Genomic DNA, 26,382 nt, shown 5'->3' on the forward strand with positions numbered 1-26,382 from the left:
TTATCCTGAGTGAGTCAAACATATTCGTTTGTGACTATTTGCCACTCAAAATTGTAAAAATACCACATCGTGACGAAATAATACAGTGTGATTCACCGAGATATCCTATTAGTTTATGGAAAACTGAAAATTTGCATATCGGGGTTTGAGACATTGATTTTTCTCCTCAAAATATTTTCAGATCTCTACAATTTCCGGTTATACCGGAAACAGACTACAACATATACACATCCAGTATATTATTGCTTCATTAGATAGCTCTTTCGACGACAATTTTGACAATATGCCATACCTTGGGTGAAAACCTAACGGTTCATGAGTTAATGGGATTCTTATGAAAGAAATGGTGGCGATGAGGACTCACATTTTTTTTTAATATTTCGGCAGCATTTTTCGAAAATAATTTTTTTTTCGATTTTGCAAATACGTAGTAAAGAGTGTTTTTTTTTAGAGCTATAGAACTTTAAATTGCAATAAAACAACGATGGATTATTCGATTGACATGAATTTTATTTATTTTAGATAATCTTGTGGCATTATATTTTAAATATGATTTCTGGAATATGACCGCCACGGCTGGCTCAGATGTATTCCAATCTGGACGTCCAATTTTCGATTACTTTTTCCAACATTTGTAGCCGTATATCGGCAATAACACGGCGAATGTTGTCTTCCAAATGGTCAAGGGTTTGTGGCTTATCCGCATAGACCAATGACTTTAAATAGCCCCACGGAAGTAGTCTAGCGGTGTTAAATCACAAGATCTTGGAGGCCAATTCACAGGTCCAAAACGTGAAATTAGGCGGTCACCAAACGTGTCTTTCAATAAATCGATTGTGACACGAGCTGTGTGACATGTTGCGCCGTCTTGTTGGAACCACATCTCCTGGACATCATGGTTGTTGAATTCAGGAATGGAAAAGTTAGTAATCATGGCTCTATACTGATCACCATTGACTGTAACGTTCTGGCCATAATCGTTTTTGAAGAAGTACGGACCAATGATTCCACCAGCCCATAAAGCGCACCAAACAGTCAGTTTTTCTGGATGTAACGGTGTTTCGACATACTCTTGAAGATTAGCTTCACTCCAAATGCGGCAGTTTTGTTTGTTGACGTAGCCATTCAACCAGAAGTGAGCTTCATCGCTAATGGACGTAGTGCGCGATACGTATTCCGCACAGAACCATTATTTTCGAAATAAAATAGCACTATTTGCAAGCGTTGTTCAGGCGTGAGTCTATTTATGATGAATTGCCAAACCAAACTGAGAATAAATCACTCAACAGCTGTTGAATCGTTAGCCATCTTGAACAGTAATGCCAACTTAAAGTTATATACCTCGAAAAAAAACACCCGTTATTATAAAAGTGTTTGCGGTTTGGACCAAAAATGTACAGGGAGTTCATAAGAAGATCATGAACTTGGACAACTCAAATCCATCAAAACTCAAGATATTTTTAATTATTTCAGTCGATTCGAGGTACAAAAATAGTGGGGGTTATTTCAGCATAAACGTCTAATAGGCCATCCCGGTGAATCACCCTGTATAGCCTTCTCTTTGGGGAACGAGCACTCAAACAACTATTTCCGAATTGAGTTCCTCTAATATTTTTTCAGAGACTAAAAAAATTAGATTCAATATTAAATGTTCATAATCATGATTGCCGGTAAGTCTTTAACTTCAATGTATTCTTACACATGTTCAAGGGCAAATGAAGGTCAAATTCACGCCGCAACAATTCGAAATAACAAGAGAAGAGAGAGTGATGATAGTCATCTAGGGGATTCGTGCGAAATATGAAATTATTTATGCCGTTCCAAATTTTGCGCTCAACTGCCTCAATTGATTAGACGATCTTTTGTTATTTGCAATCGGGTCGTGCAAGTTTTGTAGTTCAGAAGGAAGTAGGGGTTGTGACAGAGTATTGTATGCAACCTGTATGATTCGATCTAGATTCGAATTGTATATAAGTTTAATTGCACACATTTTGAACGTGATTTCCTTTAGTACCTAGTTGGCTACTTACTTGTGTAGATCATATCATAGTGGAAACGATTATTGCCAATATAATCTCTGATTTCGTATCAGTTGAACAGTTAATTCGGAAATTATCATTTTTACAAAAGTACGATAAGTATTTGGAACGTTCAAGCTGTCATAGCTTCAGATTTATACTCATTTGCGAAAATGTGGTCTATATAAAAAAAAACCGAACAGTTATAGTATCTTGGAATTGAACGCTATAAAAATCAATTATCTACAAATGATTTATAGTAAAAAGAAATTGATTCGATCCAACATTTAAAGGACGATATGAGTAATTTGTAATGAATAATTCATTAATGGATTCATTAATTGATCTAGGAACCTACAGAGAAGTATTATGCTTTTGAGTTAAAGCCAGTAGATGACGCTGGTATCAGGTATATTGTTTGCACATTGATAATAATTAATAACTTCACTACATAAGTCCCGGGTCTAATATATAAAAACAGTTTTTGTGAAAAATTCGACACTTTTCGTTAACATATTCACCTTCAAGAATGCTCCTTCAACTTTTCAATATGTTTTCTGTAGAAAGTTTAGTCTCTGTTTTCGAAATAGGCTTCAATCTTGGCAATCAGTTCTTCATTAAAAACAAAGCCATTGTTGTCGATGAAGCAGAGTTTGAATAACTTATCAATACATTGCTTAGCTTGTACAGTACCTATTTTTCCCATAAAAAAAATAGTGTCAACTCTGTATTCCGAAATTCAGGATCAAGACTTATTTAATGACGTGTTAGTTAATGACATATTGTTTGGTAATGAGTATGCACCTAGGATGTCTAGAAATACAGGTGTGCCTTCTATCTCTTGAGAAAATTTAGGATAAAAATTGCTTTTCAAGGGTTTAGCCTCCTTGTATTATAATAAGGAGATTGTTGATAATTCACTCTTAATTTCCGCATCGTTTCCATAGAAATATGACCATTTCAATATAAACGCCCCCTACGGAAAGAAGTGAAAGTTTTTCGCAGTCATGGAAATATGACTAATGTCTTAAGTAGAGCCACCCACAGTAGAAAGGAGAAATAGGAATCTCGAATTAATGATATTGAACAAAATTCAATCAGAAGATACATCAGTATTTTCAGACATATTATGCACCAAGAAACTTCAAAACCATAATATGCATTTGTACTGATGGTTATGAACTATTTTTTTTCAATTCTATGATTGTCTTATTTTGTGTGTAAGACTTTTCAAATAGCAGGAAAAACTTCTTTTTATTTTGAATATTTCATATTTTAATCAATTTTGAAGACGTATTGGTACTGATGAGATGTTATATCCATGTTATATCCATATCATAAAAGATAACATTTCAACTGGGGTATACAGTTCTTTCAACAATTTCTATTCTCTGCCAAAATGAGACCCAATAACACACTTTCTACAAATGAATTTGCAATTTTAATACATTCTTGATAATAAAAATTTCCCTTTTATCTATTCAAATTTATTGGATGATTTGTACTTATAAATTATGAAAATGAAAGACACCGAATAAATTATAAATTTGAAAAATTTACACTGGGTTTTATGAATTTACATGAGTGGATGTATATTCAATCTTATCTATTAATTTCGTTTTGAGTACAGAACACAGAATATTCTTGAAAATCGTAATTTTAATGTGTTCCTTTGGATTTGATTTATTTCCTGAGGCCTGGTTAGAGAAAATCGAGTGATAAAAAGCCTGTGCAATTTTTTTCATCGATAAACACCAATGTGGAATAATTGGGACGTTTCAATCGATTTCATGCATATTCATCATCATCGATCTCAACTTGGATTTTATTGAACTTGAATATTTAAATTCTCGGAAACGATATTTTAATTAGCTAGCGGTAAAATCATTCACTTGTGTGGACATTACATATTTGTTGTTGCATTCCGGAGTGAAAACATTCGCATACAGTTATCCTGTCATCTAGATACGTAATCCATCCATTACAGGTATCAAATTTTGCGAATGAATGAAGGATTATCGACCTGACCATAACTGTACATTCTCATTCAGTTTATGCCGAAATTATAAGTGGTCCATCCGGAAGTTCGATACGGGATAATCATTATGCGAAGAATCGAAATTAGGGTATTTTTGAATGGAAATGCTCGAAAATAGTTATTTATGATATAAGTGCAGAAGGCATCAATATTCTTCCACGTGTTCAAAATTCAAAAACGAGACATAAAGTGGCGAGTTTTTAATGAATGGGTGGTAGAATGAGGCTTCTGTACGAATAATATACATTATTTTCTCTAATTCACTGAATTTTTGATGAAATTAATGAAATATACTCATGAATATCGTTTAGTGATTTTTGCATTGAAAAATATGGGTTGGCAGAACAGCTTTCTGTATCACCAATTTGACAGATAATAGATAAATTCGTGGCCGGAGAGTTCTGAGTACCACCATATAATAATAAAATATGGCCAAGAAATCTGTGCGAACCTGCGATATTCTCCCACAATTTTGTTCTATTGATTATTATTAATATTGTAGATAGATGTGGCAGAATGAACGGATTAGTTAGTGAATAGTTTATTGTGCAATAAGTGGGGAAAATTCAACTTTTCTCACGAGTGTGGAAGTTTGTGGCACGAGCTTGAAAGGCAAGTGCCGCAAACACACGAGTGAGAAAAAGTACTTTCTCCTCATGTTGTACAATATAATTTTCTTACAACTGCACAAATCTAAGTAAGTAATGTACCTGATTCATAGAGTAATAAACATAGATAGAGGGGGGTATACGCAATTTTTACATATCCCCAACATGGTTAGATTATGAGTGTGTAGGTATTATATTGAATGAAATATATTTATTTGAATGATTCGAATATTAGGAATCCATTTTTTTTTCTAATTGTCGAATTTTTAATAAGCAGAATATTTATTATTTTCTGTATCTACTTGTTGAAATCCAAGGTTTGGCAACTTTTGCTCTCCTAGTGTCAAGGGTTGTTTCACGTCGTTTGGCGCGTTTGAAGTTTGTTTTCTGAATTTCTGATATATTAAGATATTTATTTCAATATATTTTGAATTAATATGAAACGTTGATTCACTATGGGACATAAGAAGTGCGTCCTTTGTGAAGAAACTCGTGAATTGAGTACAATATCGTATCACGCTTATGTTTTCATTTCCGCGAACTTCATGTCAAATTTGATAGTTCATGTTGAGGACAAAATTTGCTTATTGAAAATGACATGTGATCCCTCTATCCATGTTTATTACTGTGAGACCTGATTCAAAATGGCCTTTGCTGACAACATCTATGCATTTCTTGCATTTCCATATAAACGACTTTTCAAAAACTCAATTTCATTGGTCATTGGTGAAGTATGGAAAAAGTACCGTGAGGAATAATATTTATCACAGTATAGGCATATACCTACGTATATAGTTTTGAAATTCAGTAAGCTATGGATAATACGCTATTTTATAAGCAGTTGTAGGAAAATATTGTTCATTCTGTATTCAACAATACTAGTTAGGAAAAAAGTTGAATTTCAAATTGAAGACAATAATTGTTTCGCCAAACTGATGTAGAGCCACCAGCTCAATTTATGCAACAGTCAGTTCTTTGCAAATTGGCATGTCGATCTCATCTCAAGAACCAAAAAAATTTCAAGCACAATATTGAAATTTGCGTGACAACAGAGCCAATTAGGTTGAAATTTGATTTGTAAAGGGTTTTCCAAATAATCGCATCAATGAACGAGCTCTCAAACGCCCTTGACGTCAAATCAATGCCTTCCTTCGTCTTCTGATATCATCACAACCTTCCAAATTTCAATGATTACAACATCAAGGAACAAACCTAATGAGACCATTCAAAGTTTTTTGTACCAATTAATTTTTATAGAACTTTCATCAAAAAGGTAGATAGGTATATTATCTCCACGAAAATCCAGTATGTAAACCAGTGTTTTCGGTATTTGTTGTTTTGTAGTTGCCAAGTCACCAGTAAAGAATGATTAATTGTATCCTTCCTAAGAAGTAATTTTCTTCGTGGGAACTGGCAGGTCTACGGGTATGGTTGCGTAATCGAGAACATGGAGTTAATTATTGAAACTGATACTGGACCATTAAGTCCACACTCCGATATGATTCATGTGCAGGAATTTGTCTTAAAGATCAGGGTCTCGTTAAGAACAATGGAAACACACAGAGTAGACACTGCTTCCAGTAAACGAGCTCAATAAATACATAACTGGAAGGATTCGTGAAATAGTTGCTTTACAAGTGGATTCCTTTCTAAATATCAGAGTATCTATCAGGAATTATTATTGAATTGTGATTTTATTTGATCTAACACGAAACATGCTATGCAACTATAGATTTCAATTAACGTTATACAAAAAAATAATGAAAATATAATGTTACAGTTGGGGATATTCACTTCAGGTATGAAATGAAGCAAAATCTAGTTTTTGATATCAACCAAATACTTTTGGTTGCTGCTTGAAGCACTCAAAGGTTTTGGGATATTTGTCAGTTATTTAAGGTCATTTTGGAGAGTAGGCGCTGAAGATTTATAGTTGGATTTTTTTTTTGGAATAGTTGCCAATATTTGCCAATATGGAATGCTCTAAAATACTTATGGCGAGGCTGCTATTAGTGAAAGAACGTGCCAAGAGTGGTTTCAACGCTTCAAGAACGGTGATTTTGACGTCGAAGACCTGGCGGTGGAAGAGAGAAAGTTTTCGAAGATGCAGATTTGGAGGCATTACTTGATCAAGACTCGTAGCAAACGAAACAATCCAAAACGTCTGAAAGACATGTGAATAATTCAGAAACAAGGAAATTGGGTACCGTACGAGTTGAAGCCGAGAGATGTTGAACGGCGTTTGTTCCCTTGTGAACAGCTGCTTGCAAGGCAAATACGGAAGGGATTTCTGCATCGCATTGTGACTGGAGACAAAAAATGGATTCATTACGACAATCTCAAACGCAGAAAATCATGGGGATATCCAGGCTATGCTTCCATGTCGACGGCCAAACTGAATATTCCCGGTTTCAAGGTCATGCTCAGTATTTGGTGGGATCAGCTCGGCGTAGTGTATTATGAGATGTTAAAACCGACTGAAGCAATCACATGCGATCTTTATCGAATGCAATTAATGCGTTTGAGCCGAACATTGGAAGACAAATGGCCGTAATACAACGAGATACATGATAAAGTGATTTTACAGCATGACAATACTCAACCTCATGTTGCGAAAGTGGCCAAGACATACTTGGAAACGTTGAAATGAGAAGTCCTACCCCACCCGCCATATTCTCCAGACGTTGCTACAACGGACTATCACTCGTATCGATCGCAATGGTACACGGCTTGGCTGACCAGCACTTCAGGATTATGAAGCAGTAAAAATTGGATCGATTCGTGGATCACTTCAAAAGATGACCAGTTTTTTCATTGCGGGATTCGTACGCTGCCCAGAGGATAGGAGAAAGTAGTGGCCACCGATGGACAATACTTTGAATCATAAATGTATGAACCAGTTTTTCACAAAAAAGCCTCGAATTTCGGAAAAAACAGCGGAAGCAAAGTTGTACGCCTATCTATTAAAACGTTCACTGAGACTATAGATTTTTCAATCTATGAGCGGCACATGCCCCCAGGGGCATGTTACAGTCCATGATCTCTGTGGGGCACATGCCCCCGGAGATACATGTGTAAATTTTTTTTTCGGGATCTATCTAACGAAGGGGTAATCTAATATTCAAGGTACAAACTGTTGTAAATTGTTTTGGAAGTAGTAATCAAAAGGGTGTTTTTTTCGAGGTATATAACTTTAAGTTGGCATTACTGTTCAAGATGGCGACCGATTTAACAGATGTCAAGTGATTTATTCTCAGTTTGGTTTGGCAATTCATCAAATTCAGCCAAAGGATCGTCAAATAAGGCGTAGATTCATCGAATGGGCCCAAAATGAGATTGCTGTTGTTCCCAATTTTCATAAGCGAATTTTGTTCAGCGATGAAGCGCACTTCTGGTTGAATGGCTACGTCAACAAACAAAACTGCCGCATTTGGAGTGAAGCTAATTCTCAAATGTATGTCGAAACACCGTTACATCCAGAAAAACTGACTGTTTGGTGCGCTTTATGGGCTGGTGGAATCATTGGTCCGTACTTCTTCAAAAACGATGATGGTCAGAACGTTACAGTCAATGGTGATCGGTATAGAGCCATGATTACTAACTTTTTCATTCCTGAATTGAACAACCATGATGTCCAGGAGCTGTGGTTCCAACAAGACGGCGCAACATGTCACACAGCTCGTGCCGAAATCTTGTGATTTAACACAGCTAGACTACTTTCTGAGGGGCTATGTAAAGTCATTGGTCTATGCGGATAAGCCACAAACCCTTGACCATTTGGAAGACAACATTCGCCGTGTTATTGCCGATATACGGCCACAAATGTTGGAAAAAGTCATCGAAAATTGAACGTCCAGATTGGACTACATCTGAGCCAGCCGTGGCGATCATATGCCAGAAATCATATTTAAAATGTAATGCCACAAGATTATCTTGCGGATAAATAAAATTCATGTCAATCTAATAATCCATCGTTGTTTTATTGCAATTTAAAGTTCTATAGCTCTAAAAAACCACTCTTCAGGTAGTTTTTGTATTATCAAGAGAAATATTATTGTCATATTTTTTAGGGAACAGAATTATGAATGTTCAGTATTGAATTGCTTCGTTCAAATTGGTAAATAACAACTTATTTATTGCTTTCGCACTGGAATAATCCAATCTTGTTTTTGGTGCCTCAGTAACTTTAAGACTCAACACATGCCCCCGGGGATAATTGTCGCCATGAACGTGTTAAATAAAAAAATCAAATTTTATGAAAAAATTTCCATTGAATCCTACAAACTTTTACTAGTCCATCATAATTCCAATTGATAGACGATTCGCAAAAAATTGTCGTGCTCGTCCACGTCCGCAAATTGCCACGATTATATTCTTGAAGGCTGCCTACATGTCACGCTGGTCTTTTTCCTCCATCAACAACAATTCGTTGCTATTGAAATTCTGTACGCTGATAGCTCCTAAGCTGGCAGTTTGAACGGTGGCTAATCACAATACATTGATTCGCAATAACGTCTAGTTTTTTCGCAGCTATTAACCTCATCCAGAAGCATCACATGTTTGATAATAACGTCGCCTACTAGGTAGCAAAATTGAATCTTGGCATAGCCATATTTAGCCGGCTTAAATTGCTACACTTGAATCGATGGAGGAATTTAAAACGCTATTATCATCCATGAGGTTTATTCAGAATGGTTAATGCCAAGGTTGTCCATATCTTCGTCTTGTGTATGGTAGATATTGCGTTTCGTACCAGTGGAGCAGAAAAAAAAATTAATTAATGAATACAGCAATGCCGCCATATTATACTGGGATTGTTACTTGTGTAAAGGTAATGTTTCGCGGTGGAATTGTTGATTGTTATCAATATGCGAATATTAATCAGGTGGATATTAGAATTGTTTAACATAATAGTGAGTATTGTTGAGACTGAGGTTGATCTAGACTTCAGAAGTCAATGTCAATGAACATTGATGTTTTTTGAGCTCTTGTTTCAGAAGAACAGCGGATTATCATTTTGTCCAAATCTCTGTAATCTTGGAATTTTGAACTGAAATGTTCTTAAATGATGGGGTTCGTCTCACTGATGAATAATTTATCTCGAACGGAATGTATATGGAAGATAATTGCTCCTTCATTAGTACAAACATACTAGTAATGAAAAATTTTTCGGCAAAAATTAATTTTACAATTCCAATTATGGCTTCAAATAACAATGCAAAAATAACTGAACCATATTTATAGAAATATTTCATTAATTTCAATAAAAATTTTGTGAATTACAGAAAATAATGTTTTAATTCTTTTTAATTTTTTTAAGGTTTTGTATGGAAAATTTTACGAAAAAATTTCAGGTGAGATCGAAATTCAGATAATCAGGGATCGTCAATTCTGGCACCGCTCACCGATTTTGCGTGAACCTCACAGTTGTGAAGGAATTCGAATTCAAAATTTGGGAAAAATTGAATTTCCATCCAAAAATCTTTATATCTCCTAAATTATTCGTCACAGACCCCTCAAATAAAAACGTTTTTTGAACATCGTTTTCTGATCTGAAACATAGTGAGGTTTCAAGGGCGTGGCTTACGTCCAGGAGAAGTTGCAGCCTCGGGAAGTTCATCCATTTCATTTTCGAAAATTTCAGATATTTACCTATAATTTCTGAAATAATGTACTAATCGCCAAACTGCAAGCATTTTCGTGATCTACATAGTCGAATCAATCAATAATATTAAACAATATTCCCATGAAGGAACTTTTAGTTTTTTTCAATTTTCTAAGGGTTGGGTATGGAAAATTTTACGAAAATTTTTTGACAGAAAGATTTTCAGGTGAGATCGAAATTCGGCTAATTGGAGATCATCAGTTATGGCTCTGCTCACCGATTCTTCGTAGAGCTCACAGTTTCCAGGAAATTTGAACTCGAAATTAAAAAAAAAATGAATTTCCCCCTAAAAATCTATATATCTCCTAAATTATCCGTTACATACCCCTCAAATAAAAACGTTTTCAATCATCAAGTTCTGATCCAACACATACTGAAGTTTCAAGGGCGTAGCTTGCGTCCAGGAGAAGTTGCATCCTCGGGAATATCATAATTTTTTTTCTCGAAAATTTCAGATTTTTCCTATAATTTCTGAAATAATGTAATAATCGCCAAACTGCAAGCATTTGCGTGATCTACATAGTCGAATCAATCAATAAAATGGTACAATAGTCCCATGAAGGGACTTTTAATTTTTTTTTCAATTTTCTAAGGGTAAAAAAGGTATGGAAAATTTTACGAAAATTTTTCGACAAAGAATTTTTCAGGTGAGATTGAAATTCGGCTAATTAGAAATCGTCAATTCTTGCACCGCTCACCGATTTTGCGTAGACCTCACAATTTTGAAGAAATTCAAACTCGAAATTTGGGGAAAAATTGAATTTCTATCCAAAAATCGTTATATCTCCTGAATTATTCGTCACAGACCCCTCAAATAAAAACGATTTTTGAACATCGAGTTCTGATCTGAAACATAGTGAGGTTTCAAGGGCGTAGCTTACGTCCAGGAGAAGTTGCAGCATTTGCGGGATTGGATTCCCTAAGCTCAAGTATGAAATTTTTCACGAGCTCGATTTTCAAGTCAAGTAGTTCATTAAAAAGTCAAGCTACTTAGCTTGACGAATCTCTAATCTTAATTGCCTATTCCTATCAATTAATGGAATGAAATACAGACAAAATGCATATTTTATAACAAATCCTTTTGAAGTTCATATTCAGTTTATATAAACTTCTATTGAAAATAGAAAATGCATCATAACATGAGGAGCCACAACTCTAGCATTGAATGAAATAATTATTGACGTTGGTGAAAATCGCGTTTATAAAATACAAGATATTCACTTCGACAATAGCAGCAATTGAGTAATACCAAATACTTCAATTTCCCCCACCAATACACACTCATACATAATTCACTTGAAAAATTGGTCGATTACATAATATGAGAGACATATTACGAACCATCAATCTTGAGTTAATTACCTTGGTTATCTTAGAATTATGATGGTTTACTCTGAATTGAAAATTTGATTATTTCGCAAGTGATTGGTATTTTGCAATATTAGCATAATAGTATCTATTGATAACATTCAATTTCGGTTATTCCATTCTATTTTTCTGCATTTCCATGAATTCCAATCAAGTATATATATAATTATATTTAGAATTCTAGGCAATATGTAACGAGATGGATTAATTTAATTCAAAGAATTAATTCTATTTATACAGGGTCACAGGGTAACGGGTGACACATCCCTCTATACCTACTGATTCAAAACAGACAATCTGAAATATACAATCTAGTACATTTGACAATTAAAATTCAACTGAAATGATTCCTTGCTGCACCTAACTAAAAAAAAATTGTTACTTCCTTACCACGTTATTTGGCTTCTTTATCTTAATTTTATGTCTCATAACAAATCAAACTTATTTAGTGGTTTTAGCTCCTCTCGCAGCTTTGCGTTCTTCTTTCTTCAATTTCTTCAATTATAATTCAGACGAAGTGTACCTAAATCAATATCCAAAAAGGAGGCCAATAACACATGAAAACGGATTTCAATCAAAACTATAAGTACTCAAATGAAATGAAAATATTGACGAAATCCATTGATATTCAATTTGTTCGTTCAAATTCTACCCGACGAACATATGTATGGCAAAAACTACGTGTTGCTCGCTTCAGAACAAGATGAACGTGCCTAGCAATAATTGACGGTCTTATTTTTTTCACCTATTACGAACAGTTAGACTAGTATTAAACCAGCTAGGTCGGTTCTTGACTTTTCTCTTTCTTCACGAATGAAACGATTATTGAATCTGAAGAGTTTTATACTGTACGTTTTTTATTTTTATCACATAATAAACTGGACTTCCCATTTCAACGTTTCCAAGTATCTTTTGTCTCTTGACCACTTTCGCAATATGGGGTCGAATATTGTCATGCTTTAAATCACTTTTCATGTCTCTCGTTGTATTTGCTGCCAATTATCTTTCAATGCTCGGCTCAAATGCATTAATTGCGTTCGATAATGATCGCCTATGATAGTTTCAGTCGGTTTTAACTTTTAAAAACTCATAATACAATACGCCAATCTGGTCCCACCAAATACTGAGCATGACTTTGGAACCGAGAATATTCGATTTGGCCGTCGATGTGGAAGCATGGCCGGGATATCCCTATGATTTTCTTATAATGAACCCATTTTTCGTCTTCAGTCACAATGCGATGCAGAAATCCCTTCCGTCTTTTCCTTGCAAGCAGCTGTGCACAAGCAAAGAAACGCCATTCAACATCTCTCGGCTTCAACTCGTACGGCACCCAATTTTCTTGTTTCTGAATCATTTCCATGACTTTCAGGCGTTTTGCCTTGTTTCGTTTACCACGAGTCTCGATCTAGTAATGCCTCCAATTCTGCATCTTCGAAAACCTTCTCTCTTCCACCACCATGCTGGTCTTCGACGTCAAAATCACCGTTCTTCAAGCGTTGAAACCACTCTCGGCACGTTCTTTCACTAATAGCGGCCTCGCCATAGGTATTTAAGAGCATTCGACGAACCTCAGCCGCAGATTACTTCCTATTAAAGCAGAAAATTGAAACCTCCCGCAAATGACTGATATTTCGATGGCGTTATGTTTACAAATACCTAAGCTTATTGTATGACATCTATGAAATATTTATTTCGACTACCACTTACCCATCAATTTCAAAACGGCGGAGGCAAAGTTGTACTCCTAATATTTCTACTAGTTCTACTATTCAACTTCGTCAGTTTTGTGGTTACTAAGCTATTCTCGAGAGATTTCAGAGTTTCCTTATTGTAAACAATAAACCATAAATTAATTTTCACTTGCATAGAGATATTTATTTATCAATTTAGCGTCCCGTATCTGGAAGGACAATCAAAATTAAAGAATTAAATCTGTTGGAACGCATATTAACACAATGTTCATGACTCTCTAACTACATGTTCAGCTTTCCTGCTGTAAAGGTTAAAGATTTTGCAGAATTCCGATGATGTCACGTTCTAAAGACGATAGAAATTATCATAATTATAGAACGGCTATCACTCTTCTGCGAAGAGAGATGCCAGGATCCTTGTCCCAAAAAAAATGCCACTATAGGTAGGTCCGAATCGTATAGTAAAGTAACAGATTAAGCAATTGAAAATACACGATGAATACTACGATGTACAAGACCTACTCGTTTAGGATTGAAACTGGAAAATTATTCATGACTTGTTATGAAATAGTGCGCTTTCGAATTTTAATCGATTGATATTTTCGTACATTTGAAGTCTATCGAGGTGTTCGAGAACCGCATAGGTATTCAAGAGAATCGCTTATGCAGATTCGTTCGTGGAAATGGAATTTTCCACCACTTTATGTTGTGTGGAAATATTCAGCTAAGTACACCCATACAGATTGTTCCACGATTCGATCTGTAAGCTATTACATAATAATTATAGTTGTCATTATAATGATTCCTTGATTAGTATAGCCCATAGAGTAACAAACATAGATAGAGGGAGTATACTTGGTTAGATTGTCGGATTGTGACATATTTTCAAATCCACAATTTTACTATATCCTTATGAATGCATATTATATTGAATGAACAATATTTATTTGAGTGATTCCCGATTAAATATGCAAATTTGAATATTTGGAATCCGTTATTTTTCCTAATTGACGAATTTATAATAAGGACAGGACAATATTTATTATTTTCTGTATCTACCTGCTGAAATCTAAGGTTTGGCAACTTTTGCTCTCCTAGTGTCTTCGATTGTTTCACGTCGTTTGGTGCGCTTGAAGTTTATTTTCTGAATTTCTGATATATTTAGGTATATCAATATATTTCGAGTTAATCTGAAACGTTGATTCACTAATGGAACATAAGAAGTGCGTTCTTTGTGGAGAAACTCGCGAATTGAATGAAATATGGAATCACTGACATGTTTTCATTTCTTCATGTCAAATTTGATAGTTCATGTTAGAGACAAAATTTACTTACTGGGAATGAAATATGCTCCCTTTATCTATGTTTATTATTCTGAAGCCTTTGAAATTCATGGATACTGTTTTCGAGGAGTGGCATATCAACCAATTTTTGTACTATAGATATTGTTTATTTCAAATCAAATTTGAAAAAAACATAAAATGAAAAAGTATTAGAATTATTGGAGTTCTTCCCAAGGAAATATACAATTTTTTCCGTGTTCGTTTTGTTCTTTTTTTTGTTTATACCAACTATTGAAACTTCAATCTGCAATTGAGATCATCCGTTGAAAATCGATTTTGTTCTTTAAGAATTAAACTTTTGTCATTCATTCAGTTTATTAGACTTTGTTTGTTTTCTTTGTAATCATTGATTGGCCTCATCTTGAATTTACTTTCTCAGTATTGATTTATTTTATTCAATTAAATTTTTGTTTATTATTGAGAATAATAAACCAAATATCTATACAACGTTTAGTGCTTTCCTCAGCTTCTAAAATAGATTTTTATTCTTCTTCTGTCTCTTAGTTTAAGCCTTCAGCTTTGTTGTGGGACTCATGTTCAGTAGTTTATTTTTTATTTTGTTAGCCGCTTTTTTTTGGTGATTTAAGATACTCTATGAGGAAATAACAAGCCATAACCATATTTACAGTGTTTTGTATTCCAAGTATTTCAATTTTTTTTTCCACAAAATGTTAATTGCTTCAATAAGTCCATAGTAAAATCAAATGAAACATTGACGAAAATTCACAATATTTCAATAGATCTGACTAGGTAGAAATTCAATTTGTAATATGTAAAATTACCATTCAATTGTTCATGCCACATGTTCACAGGATTGTACCATAATATCTGCTCATCTAGATACAATAACCTACAACATGATTGAACGGGCGCCCAAGAACACCTTACGGCAAATCAGTGCTTTTATTCAATCTTTTTCTGTATAAAAATATCCTCATTACTTTTCGCAGCTTATACGATTTCAACTTTGCAATCTGGTCTACTCTTGGAATTCTTGAAAAAGTGATCCAGTTACTTCAAGAACCAGAATGTCCAGTTTTTCAACTCATCTAATAGTACGTCTGCTTAGTAATGTTGCTAATTCGGCAATCTATCTAGATTGAACGATAGGTTCATCGATAATTATGTATCAGTGGTGAAACGATAATTTTGATTCCCACTTATGGTAAGCAATATTGAAGCAGCAGGGGAGATAATATAGAAATCGATCGAATGTGGGTTTGAAGTGATTTATTCTGTTTCTTGTTTGGCAAATGAGTATCCAATCTTGAATGTATAGTTTTGTTGTTTCGAATGATAATATTATGATGATAAACTATGAAAAAATCTGTCTTTAGGGCATCTAGATTTTTCTCAGGGACCTTGAAAGGCATCCATAGCCAAGACGTCTAACCAAGTGCCACAAAAGTATATCCTACATCTAAGATACTTGTAGCTCCTAGAACTGGATGATCCATGAGAACCTGACGTTTTGTAAACAATCATTATTCAGTATTTTTTTTCTCAAAAATTAATTTATTTACACTGACTCATTGAATTTCATGCTTTTTGTAATTATTTAATTTAAGTATAAAAAATAGTATCGAGTACTAAAGGTCACAGCCATCCTTTTGAATGTGTGATGTGGTAGGTACCGTAGGTTCTACCACTTCAAAGAATGTCTGGACGTCAACTGTATCCTACCGAGAGTGCAGAGGTAGTTTAGTGAGTTTTTGAGAGTCAATAGTCAATATCCAAGTTCTCCTTATTCATCTTCTGTTGGTGCCTATCCTCTGTTGGCAATAACGTTGGTCCTCATGGCTGTCCTAAAGACTTATATGGTCGTCATTTTTAAAGATTGCCTGATATTCTTCACTTTTGAAAATTAGTTTTTTTACTTGTAAGGATCTGATAGCGTTTTCACTCTCATCTTCCAAGAGTTGAATGCGTAGGTAAATATTCTCATTGTCAGTAATCTCCTGGATGTAACTGTTGAACAATGAACATCTAGTGAAGGTGATAAATCGTTCTGCTCAATATCTGTTGTCCTGCATATCTTGGTGCTGAACGTAGAAGGCCCCTAATCAAGGTTTTTCTCACTTAGAGGATGTTCCTTTCTGACAACAGTTCGCGTGGGTCCAGATTTTTTTTTATACTACTGCTATCAGTCCCTCTCAGATTTTTAACCCATTTCAGGATTTCATTGTGGTTAGCAACAGTACTGTGCTGACCAACTTCCCAAAAGCATCAGCTTGTGAATGAAATGAGAAAAACCACTGACGTCAAGAGCTTCTGAACTAACGTTCAATAATGCAGTAACTGTTGTTGTCTAAAGCTATGATTTCCTCGGAGAGTCTCCGTCGACCGCCGCGTTTCGACGACTCTATCTAACCAATCGCAATTTTAGCTCCGCCCAGCTACGCAATTGCTTGAATTACGATTGGTTAGATGAAGTCGTCGAAAGGTGGCGGTCGACGAATACTGTCCGAGCTTTAAAGACCATATACCTCTATGTTATAGGTATGTTCACGGGTACAATTAAAGTATGAACTAACAAGAGCTGACTTCAGGTCGTGCTTTCTTCATTTATTTTGCAATATTCATTTTGAATTCTCTTTGATTTTGATATGATCAGATTGAAATCCCTCAAAAAGCAGAAAATTAATATATTTTATCTACACCTGAAATCTTAAGTCCATCGATGTTGTGGTCACGGATTTATTGGGTAATATTTTCTCTATATTTTTCTAGATTCTTTTAGATTCTGATTCCGCGAACAACATAAAAAATTGCTGTTCAGCGAACAAGCCCTCAAAAACCGTCTTCAAAATTAATGGACTTATAAAGAGTTGTTTTTGGGTCTATAGTGGCATTTCAAAAATTTTTTTTATAGAATATGCATCAAAAACGTCTAAAAATATACGAATCATGAACGAAAAAAGAATGCTGAGTAAACATCAATATAGAAAAAACTATAATTTTAGTTTAATTCCTTCATCGACTGAAGTGATGTTTCATAAATTGATCCAATCAATATATTTGAATATTCGCAACCAACAAACGAATGCTGTAATACTTTGGCAATATTTCTTTCAATTTTAACTACTGTTCAATTGTGTGATCGATTTGGCAACTATAGACCATAACATAAGGCATCAATAAAAATTCCTCATCACATGCATACTGAATACTTATTTAATTCGTGGAGGTAAGATGGAGGTACAATGTTCGAAATTGTACTCTGATAAATTTCATGCATCAGATGAGTCATGTTATTATTTATACGAAGAAGCCTGTATCAGGAGAAAAATGGTACGAGTTCGTATTCGAAGGCTACTTCCATAACTGCAAATTTATTGAAAATTTTATTTGATTTGCCGCTTCCTTAATTTTCTTGCTTATTCGTCGACCTTCACGATAAACATCAGATTTTGGAAAGTATATTTTTACTAGAATACCAGTTTTGGTAGATCAAAAGTCTGATTTAATATCCTCGTTTTAATCTGAAGATTATTCGAAATATTATTAATCAAAAAAAATAGGTACCAGACTCATCCCAAAATTCAATATTCGATATATCAAATATGATATATTCTTTTATCTTATTTGATATTTTGGTCATTAATGATTTACAACAATTAGCTCACTAATCAAATTTTTTTGGATATATTTTTAAAATGAAGAAAAGACATTCGATAGATTCGGAAATATGTAACATGAAATTTGTATATTTATAATTTGAAAAAAACCAATTGTAGGACAATAGTAACTTGACTAAAAAGTACAATTTGAGTTGATTCACCATCGTGAAAATAATTAGAGGAAACAAAAGAAAAGATAATAAAATGAAATATTGCTTTTTGAAGAGAAAGAATACAGTTGAAGCAAAATCTTGGGTTTATGAAGAGTTTCCGGGGTCTGCACCAGGAAAATCAATCATTGATTGGTATGCTAATTTTAAAGGTGGTGAAATGAGCACCGAAGACGGCGAACGCAATGGACCCCCAAAAGTGGGTATCACCGACGAAAAATAAAAAAAGTTCACAAAATAAGGGCCAGACCATCAACAGATTATTATATAGCATTATTGGATCGTTTAAAGAATGAAATCGTGAAAAAACAGCCCCATTTGAGGAAAAAAATGTGCTGTTTCATCAAGACAATGCACCGTGTCACAAATCAATGAAAACAATGGCAAAATTGCATGAATTCGGCGTCGAATTGATTCTGCATCCACCATATTCGCCAGATCTGGCCCTCAGGGACTTTTTTCTGTTCTCAGATCTCAAAAGAATGCTCGCTGGAAAGAAATTTAGCGCCAATGAAGAAGTAATCGCCGAAACTGAGGCCTATTTTGAAGCGAAAGACAAATGGTACTACAAAAATGGTATCGAAAAGTTGGAAGATCGCTATAATCGCTGTATCACCCTCGAAGACAACAATGTTGAATCATAAAATCGAATTTTGCCATTCTACTATGGTAGAACGGGAACTTTTCAATTGGCCTGATATTTAGCCTCTTTTTCTTCCAATATCCCATCCAAATTTTAGGATTTTGATTATTGGATCAGTTCAAAAGGTCACTTTCAAATATCGCCACTTTAATCTCAAGGTTTTTCAAGAGTAAGTGAGAACAGCAGTATTTTGGACATCTTACGATCAACATAAAATTTTACACGAAGCTTCAAATTGTGATTCAAATTCAAATTTTCATTTCGATCGAACTTGTAGTTTCGAAATTGATAGTTTCTTAGTGGTCTCACAAAGGTTTAGCAGATTCGGTATAGAAAACATTACAACAAAACATTAAACACACCGATCATCGATTGAAGAATCATGGAATTAACCTATAATGTATTATGCCGAGATCGTTTTGCTCTGACTGTAATGGCAAACTATAAAATCCATTCCTTCGATAGATGTTTATCGATTTAAATTTAATATTCCCATTGAATAGGACGAGGTTCAGAGAGAGCGTTTGTTTACAACGTGATGCTAATTAAAATGAATCATTTTTAGCGAATTAGAGAGTATTCGCCATGAACTTCGGCTTTGAACTGGCTCTAAATTTCACGATACGGTATTTTCATGAATATGGAATAACCTCGTTAGCACTAAACTTATTCCAGACGTCCTTCTGAGGAAAGTGCCAACTGACAACAATAATGAATCACTCGAACAGTGAGCGAACATCATATACAATTCATCAGATGTTCTAGGATTGAGTAGATACCTACCTACCTACTTTATGTAAAACAATATATTATCGCATTTTTTTAGCACTCATTTTCTGAACTGATCGCTTTATCATTTCGTCACAGTATCTGTCATTTTAGAATGTTCTTCTTCTTATTCTATTTTTTATAATGTGCCGGGCTGAAGCCATCTACACATGAAAAATATCCAGTTGTCTCAAACTTCCAACTTTCTCTGTGGTTCCTCAATTCTTCTATTGACTTGAATCTAATCTTGATCAAGGGAATACTTCGGATAACTCTTCGGAGGGATCACCAACACAAGGATAGGTACATGTTGACTATATATAGGAGGTAGGTTAAAACAGCACGGAGATTAATCCAGACTCTCAAAAAGTACAGAAACCAAAGGTCTGCCAGGTATCACAGTTTAATCTCAGAGCTGACCAAGGAATTGTGCATTAACCTAGGGAATACAAATTCTTTAAGACTGGTTGGGAAAACACTGACGAATCTCTTTTAGAATGTTTTCAGAATAACAGGCCAATTGAAAAGTCCCCGGTCTAGCATACTAAAACACTTTTTTTTGTGGCAAAATTCGATTTTATTATTCAACACAGTTGCCTTCGAGGGCGATTCAACGATTATAGCGATCTTCCAACTTTTCGATACCATTTTTGTAGTACGAATTCTCTTTCGCTTCAAAATAGGCCTCAGTTTCGGCGATTACTTCTTCATTGGCGCTAAATTTCATTCCAGCGAGCATTCTTTTGATGTCTGAGAACAAGTAAAAAGTCGCTGCGGGGCAGATCTGGCGAATACGGTGGATGCAGAGCCATTTGAAGCCCAATTCATGCAATTTTACCATTGTTTTCATTGATTTGTGACACGGCACATTGTCTTGATGAAACAGCAACTTTTTTTTTTCAAATGGAGCCGTTTTTAACGATTTCATCCTTCAAAGGATCCAATAACGCTATACAATAATAGCTGTTGATGGTCTGGCTCTTTTGGGGTTATCAATGAATATTATATCTTGCGCATCCTAAAATACTGATGCCATTTTCTTGCCAGCTGACTGTTTTTCCTCACTTAGAGACTTTCAAAACAATCATTTTTCTGCTTACAAAACAATTTTTAGGATTCTTCCTCGAAAGTTTCATTGTATATCTACTGGAAAATTGATTATCATTCATCCAAATTTTTATGAAGTCAATATTTCATAAACATGAGTTCACAAAATAAAAATTAAAACAAAAATAACCAAAACCAATTCTTATCACGATGAAATAAATACGTACAATCAAAATAATTACAATAGCAGCATAGCTGAGGGGTAACAACATGAATTTTAGAATTTGCCCAGTTTTTGTGAATTGTCGTGGATATAGTTGGCATCTCGGATTCCCATGCATACCTTTGCTAAAAATTAATGAAGTAATATAACTGTTATTTGAATTTCTGAACGAATACCAACTGGTTCACACGTGATATTTATCACATGTTTTTCAACACGACTTGATTCTATGATATAGAAGAAAATAACAGACCACGATTCAAAATGTGAGATGTTTTTTTTGCAGATTAAGATTTCTCGAGTTCCTAGCTTGATTTGGTCTACCTCGCGGATACATTATGAGATCATAACTTGAAGAGCTCTTCGCTGATAATGAACTGATGATGAATTAGCATGGTACCTGGCCGTCCTCAGACGCTGAAGAAGGTGTGCGAATTGTATTTTAGATTTTATTTACGACCCATCGTAAAGTATTATAGATGAATTCTCTGAAGGTAAAACAGTCGCCTCCGAAATATTCTGACATGTAATTATGAATGAAGATCGCCAAGAAGTTCGCAAATTGACCTCAAAACCTAGATGGCAGTATAGATAAACACATGTTCGTATTCAAAGAAGGAGAAAATTTAATACTCTTGGAAGGATCATAACATTGGTAATTTGACATTAATTCATGGTCGTCAAATAATGATAATTTAAGTTTTTGTGTGGATTTAAAACATAAATACATTTCGAAAATGTGAAGGGTTTAAAGATTATCGATCATCAATGATATTGATTCTAAGTATAGAATGTCACACAACATTCAAAATTGAAGGATTCGATTGGTTGGTATTATTATTTTTATTTTTGATGTTTGTGGCATCGAAAGAACCTTCACAGGCATGTATCGCATCAGTGTGGAATGAAGAGCCTTCTACATTTTTTGTTTCTTCGAATATAGAAGTTCTAGAGTTTAATGGCAAGAAATGACAGCACAGGCAATACTTCTGTTACAAACCATTCTTCAAATCCGTTGAAAATTACTTTGGCATTGCATTATTGCTTTCATTTTCGACTGTAGGTTTGGTGAAAAATTATTTAATTTACGTGGATCCACTTTTTTACTATTATGGAATTGTTCGAGTCGGTACTTACATCAAAAATGTGAAATTTTTGGTTACTGTCTACTCAAAAAGAACATATTTGCGTTAAGTTTTTTTCTCATAGCACCTTTCCTTCACAAGATATTCAACTTAATTCTAGCATAAATATTCCAATTCAAAGTTTTCATCGTGTGACATGCTAATTGTGAATGCAAATCTATAGGGTGATATTTTTTCTGGAACAGGGCCCGCTGCTTTCCTCTAGAACTTTCTTTGGTAGTAAAGAAAAATGTAAAAAGAAACTTTGGTCAAGTACTACACTTTTTGTTTTCTGGCAGTTTCGTCGTATCTGCTACCAATTTCGAGAAAAATATCAAACAATTCTCCAATAATCTTTTTGTATAAATAGGTATCTTAAAAAAGGAAGCTATCTAGTTGGTTGACTTGCTACTCCATCTCAAAAATTATGTGCCTACTTATTCCATTGTATTTAAGAAATCTTGAATTTCAAGGAAATGGATTCAACTATTTAGATATAAATACATTTATTTCTTCTTCGTCATCAGTTGAGAAATAATCTTACTTTTCACTGAGAATTGAGTGTTATCCTGTTGAACAAGATTCCAGCATTACTATTTCACTAGAAATCTATATCTACGGAGTGAAGTGATAAATGAAAATGGCCTGTAATCAATTATTATCTAGGTGAAGGTAATGTACGAGGTAACTCCAAAAACAAATCTAGTGCCTTCTTGATGCATTGATGATTATTTGAGCTATTTGGGGTTCTTTTTGTCGGATTTCACTAATTGAAGTTAATTTTCTACTGTAAGAAGATATACCTACGTTACCTAATCCAAGCAATCGAAATTATTCTTTGTAGACATACCTCTTTTTCTGAATCAGTGCAAGTAAAAATCTTTCCAGCTTCCGTTCACCTATTGACCAAACAATAAGGTGGTTGTTTTGCTACAAAACAACTAGAACGTCATAGCAAATTTATTAGCTGGGCGGCATCCAAAAATATTCACCCATTGTATTCAAATTGATGGTAATCTCTCGAACTATAAATTTAAATACCTGTTTGAGTTTCACGAACAATATAAATACAGAACGGATGAAAATACTGATCTGTTTTGAGAATACATTTCGATTCGAATAGTGAGAGTTAAATTTCTAATATTTTGAGGTTTCTCAAATTTTAAATAGCAGCGAATAAATGAACCCATTAATCATTCAAAGATTCTCGTCTTCAAATGAAAATAAGTATGAAATGAATTGTCACCATAGAATAAGTGATATATAAATTTTTTTGGAACCCACAAAATTTGCAGTCGTTTTTGTTTTCCTTATTATTCGAATGACTGCTTAAAAAGTAATTTTCGGAATACCTATATTAATTGTGAAAACTCACTATATTTTAATCTAAAAGAAATAATCGAGACTGACGTTTTTTGAAGCGTTTTAGTTATAATTTGAATTATGAATTGTTTTTATGATAACGAATATGAGTCATACTTGTCGTATTGATAAATGACTTCATATATTCATTCGTAACATATTTAGATTGTATAGAGATAAAAAAAATTATTTGGCGAATGAGGGAGGTTAAGCCAATGATTCCTGTCATTTATAAATATATAAGAAATGTTTCAATACCCATAGCGATAACATTAGGTATGCTTTTTCTTATGCCAGTTTTCTGAAAAATGTGAATATTACCTAAATGAATAAAAAAGTTAAAAATTGTATTGTATAGAATTGTTTCGAAACCAGTTCAGTCAACATTGTCTGTGTATAAGGTTGTTAAAGCTTAAGGCCAGTGGTATGTACAATCACTGATTTGGAATTTGTGAATACGTTTACAACTATAGAGTTGTTAAAATATATCCAAAAACAATATATATTTGTAGGGTTCAATACCCCAACGTCAAAAACTGTCCTGCAAATCTAGATCCTCCTAATTGGCCACTGACTTTAGAAGCAACTCTTCTGCATGCAAATGAACTGCAAATATAAATCTCTCAGATCGAGATAAGAGATATTCTCTGGAGTCAAGAACCTGTTGTTGCAGAAGAATAAAAAAAATACAAATATTGCGTGAGGATTGGGAACATTGCGGTTGCTGTGACTTATCTAGATTCAGGTTTCAGGTTGGATGACAAGATTGGACGACCAATTCGATTTAATTAATAGAGAATGTAAAATAGCACACTGCAACAGGTAAAATCAGAATGAATCTCGTTCAAAGAAAAAATTCTGAAAATTGGAGAGGTGTGAGAAGACTTACTTATGAAATTTGCAATGTATTTAGCTAGTAGATCTACCTTATTGGTAGATCAATATATACGGTAGATCTAAAGGGTGTTTTTTTAGAGCTATAGAACTTTAAATTGCAATAAAACAACGATGGATTATTCGATTGACATGAATTTTATTTATCCGTAAGATAATCTTTTGGCATTACATTTCAAATATGATTTCTGGTATATGACCTCCACAGCTGGCTCGAATGTAGTCCAATCTGGACGTCCAATTTTCAATGACTTTTTCCAACATTTGTGGCAGTATATCGGCAATAACACGGCGAATGTTGTCTTCCAAATGGTCAAGGGTTTGTGGCTAATGACTTTACATAGCCCCACAGAAAGTAGTGTAGAGGTGTTAAATCACAAGATCTTGGAGGCCAATTCACAGGTCCAAAACATGAAATTAGGCGGTCACCAAACGTGTCTTTCAATAAAACGATTGTGGCACGAGCTGTGTGACATGTTGCGCCGTCTTTCGGAACCACAGCTCCTGGACATCATGGTTGTTCAATTCAGGAATGAAAAAGTTAGTAATCATGGCTCTTTACCGATCACCATTGACTGTAACGTTCTGGCCATCAACGTTTTTGAAGAAGTACGGACCAATGATTCCACCCGCCCATAAAGCTCACCAAACAGTCAGTTTTTCTGGATGTAACGGATTTCGACATACACTTGAGGATTAGCTACACTCCAAATGCGGCATTTTTGTTTGTTGACGTAGCCATTCAACCAGAAGTGCGCTTCATCGCTAAACAAAATAAAATGGACGTAGTGCGCGATACGTATTCCGCACAGAATCATTATTTTAGAAATAAAATTGCACTATCTGCAAGCGTTGTTCAGGCGTGAGTCTCTTCATAATGAATTGCCAAACCAAACTGAGAATAAATCACTTAACAGCTGTTAAATCGGTCGCCATCTTGAACAGTAATGCCAACTTAAAGTTATATACCTCGAAAAAAACACCCGTTACATACTGTTATTTAAAGATCTACCTTGTTGGTAGACCTACTCATTCAATAAATCTAATGAGGTGGTAGTTGCTTTTTCTCCGATTTCTGTTGGTCGAAGAATTATTTATTACAAAATTGTATGAATAATGTATAAAAGCCTTATCTCAATACATTTTCCAAGAAACCAGGATGTAGAAATTTTCAGGAATCAAATAAAATTTCACGAGTGCAAATTTATGGATGCAAATAAAAGTGATAGTCAATATAATCGATTATGCAATGCTAAAGCTAATAATTCGTGAATTTTCTACCGACCATTACTCAGAAAAACTCCAACGCAAGTTAGGATGTGCAAATGTCACATTCGTAGGAATGCTATCAGGCACATTCTCACACCTTATTTTTGTCTTATCAGAACTCACTTCAATAAATCATTATCACTGAAAATTCATTCAATTGATTGCTTGGGTTTTGATGTTTTGGCGAGTCAAATTCCATAACAATGATATTAGTTTCGCACGAACTGTGAAATGACGAAGCTATTCTACTTGTTCTAGAACACCAGTTCACTTTTTCAATCCATTTAATTGCAAATTCATTCAATGATCAGAGGACTATTGGTTGGTGATTCACGGAATGGAATTTTTAATGAAAAGACATGTACGCTTCAGATTTAACAAACGTACTTGTCGTTTCTACGTCAGTGCATTTTCCATATCTATAATATTTCCTATATCTGCATTCGTTCAATAATATAAGAACTCAAACTTCCCAAACACATAGAAATAAGTGTAGGCACCTGATGATTATAGAAATAACAACACCCA

General features: G+C 34.4%; 1 protein-coding gene across 2 annotated transcripts in view; it reads right to left on the reverse strand.

Moving 5' to 3' along the window:
- LOC123674054 (UNC93-like protein) overlaps positions 1–26,382 on the reverse strand; it is a 120,533-nt gene that overhangs the window by 63,019 nt on the left and 31,132 nt on the right. The gene's annotated exons all lie outside the window — the stretch shown is intronic.

The sequence above is a fragment of the Harmonia axyridis genome, chromosome 2, assembly GCF_914767665.1.
Source record: "Harmonia axyridis chromosome 2, icHarAxyr1.1, whole genome shotgun sequence".
Lineage (NCBI taxonomy): Eukaryota > Metazoa > Arthropoda > Insecta > Coleoptera > Coccinellidae > Harmonia > Harmonia axyridis.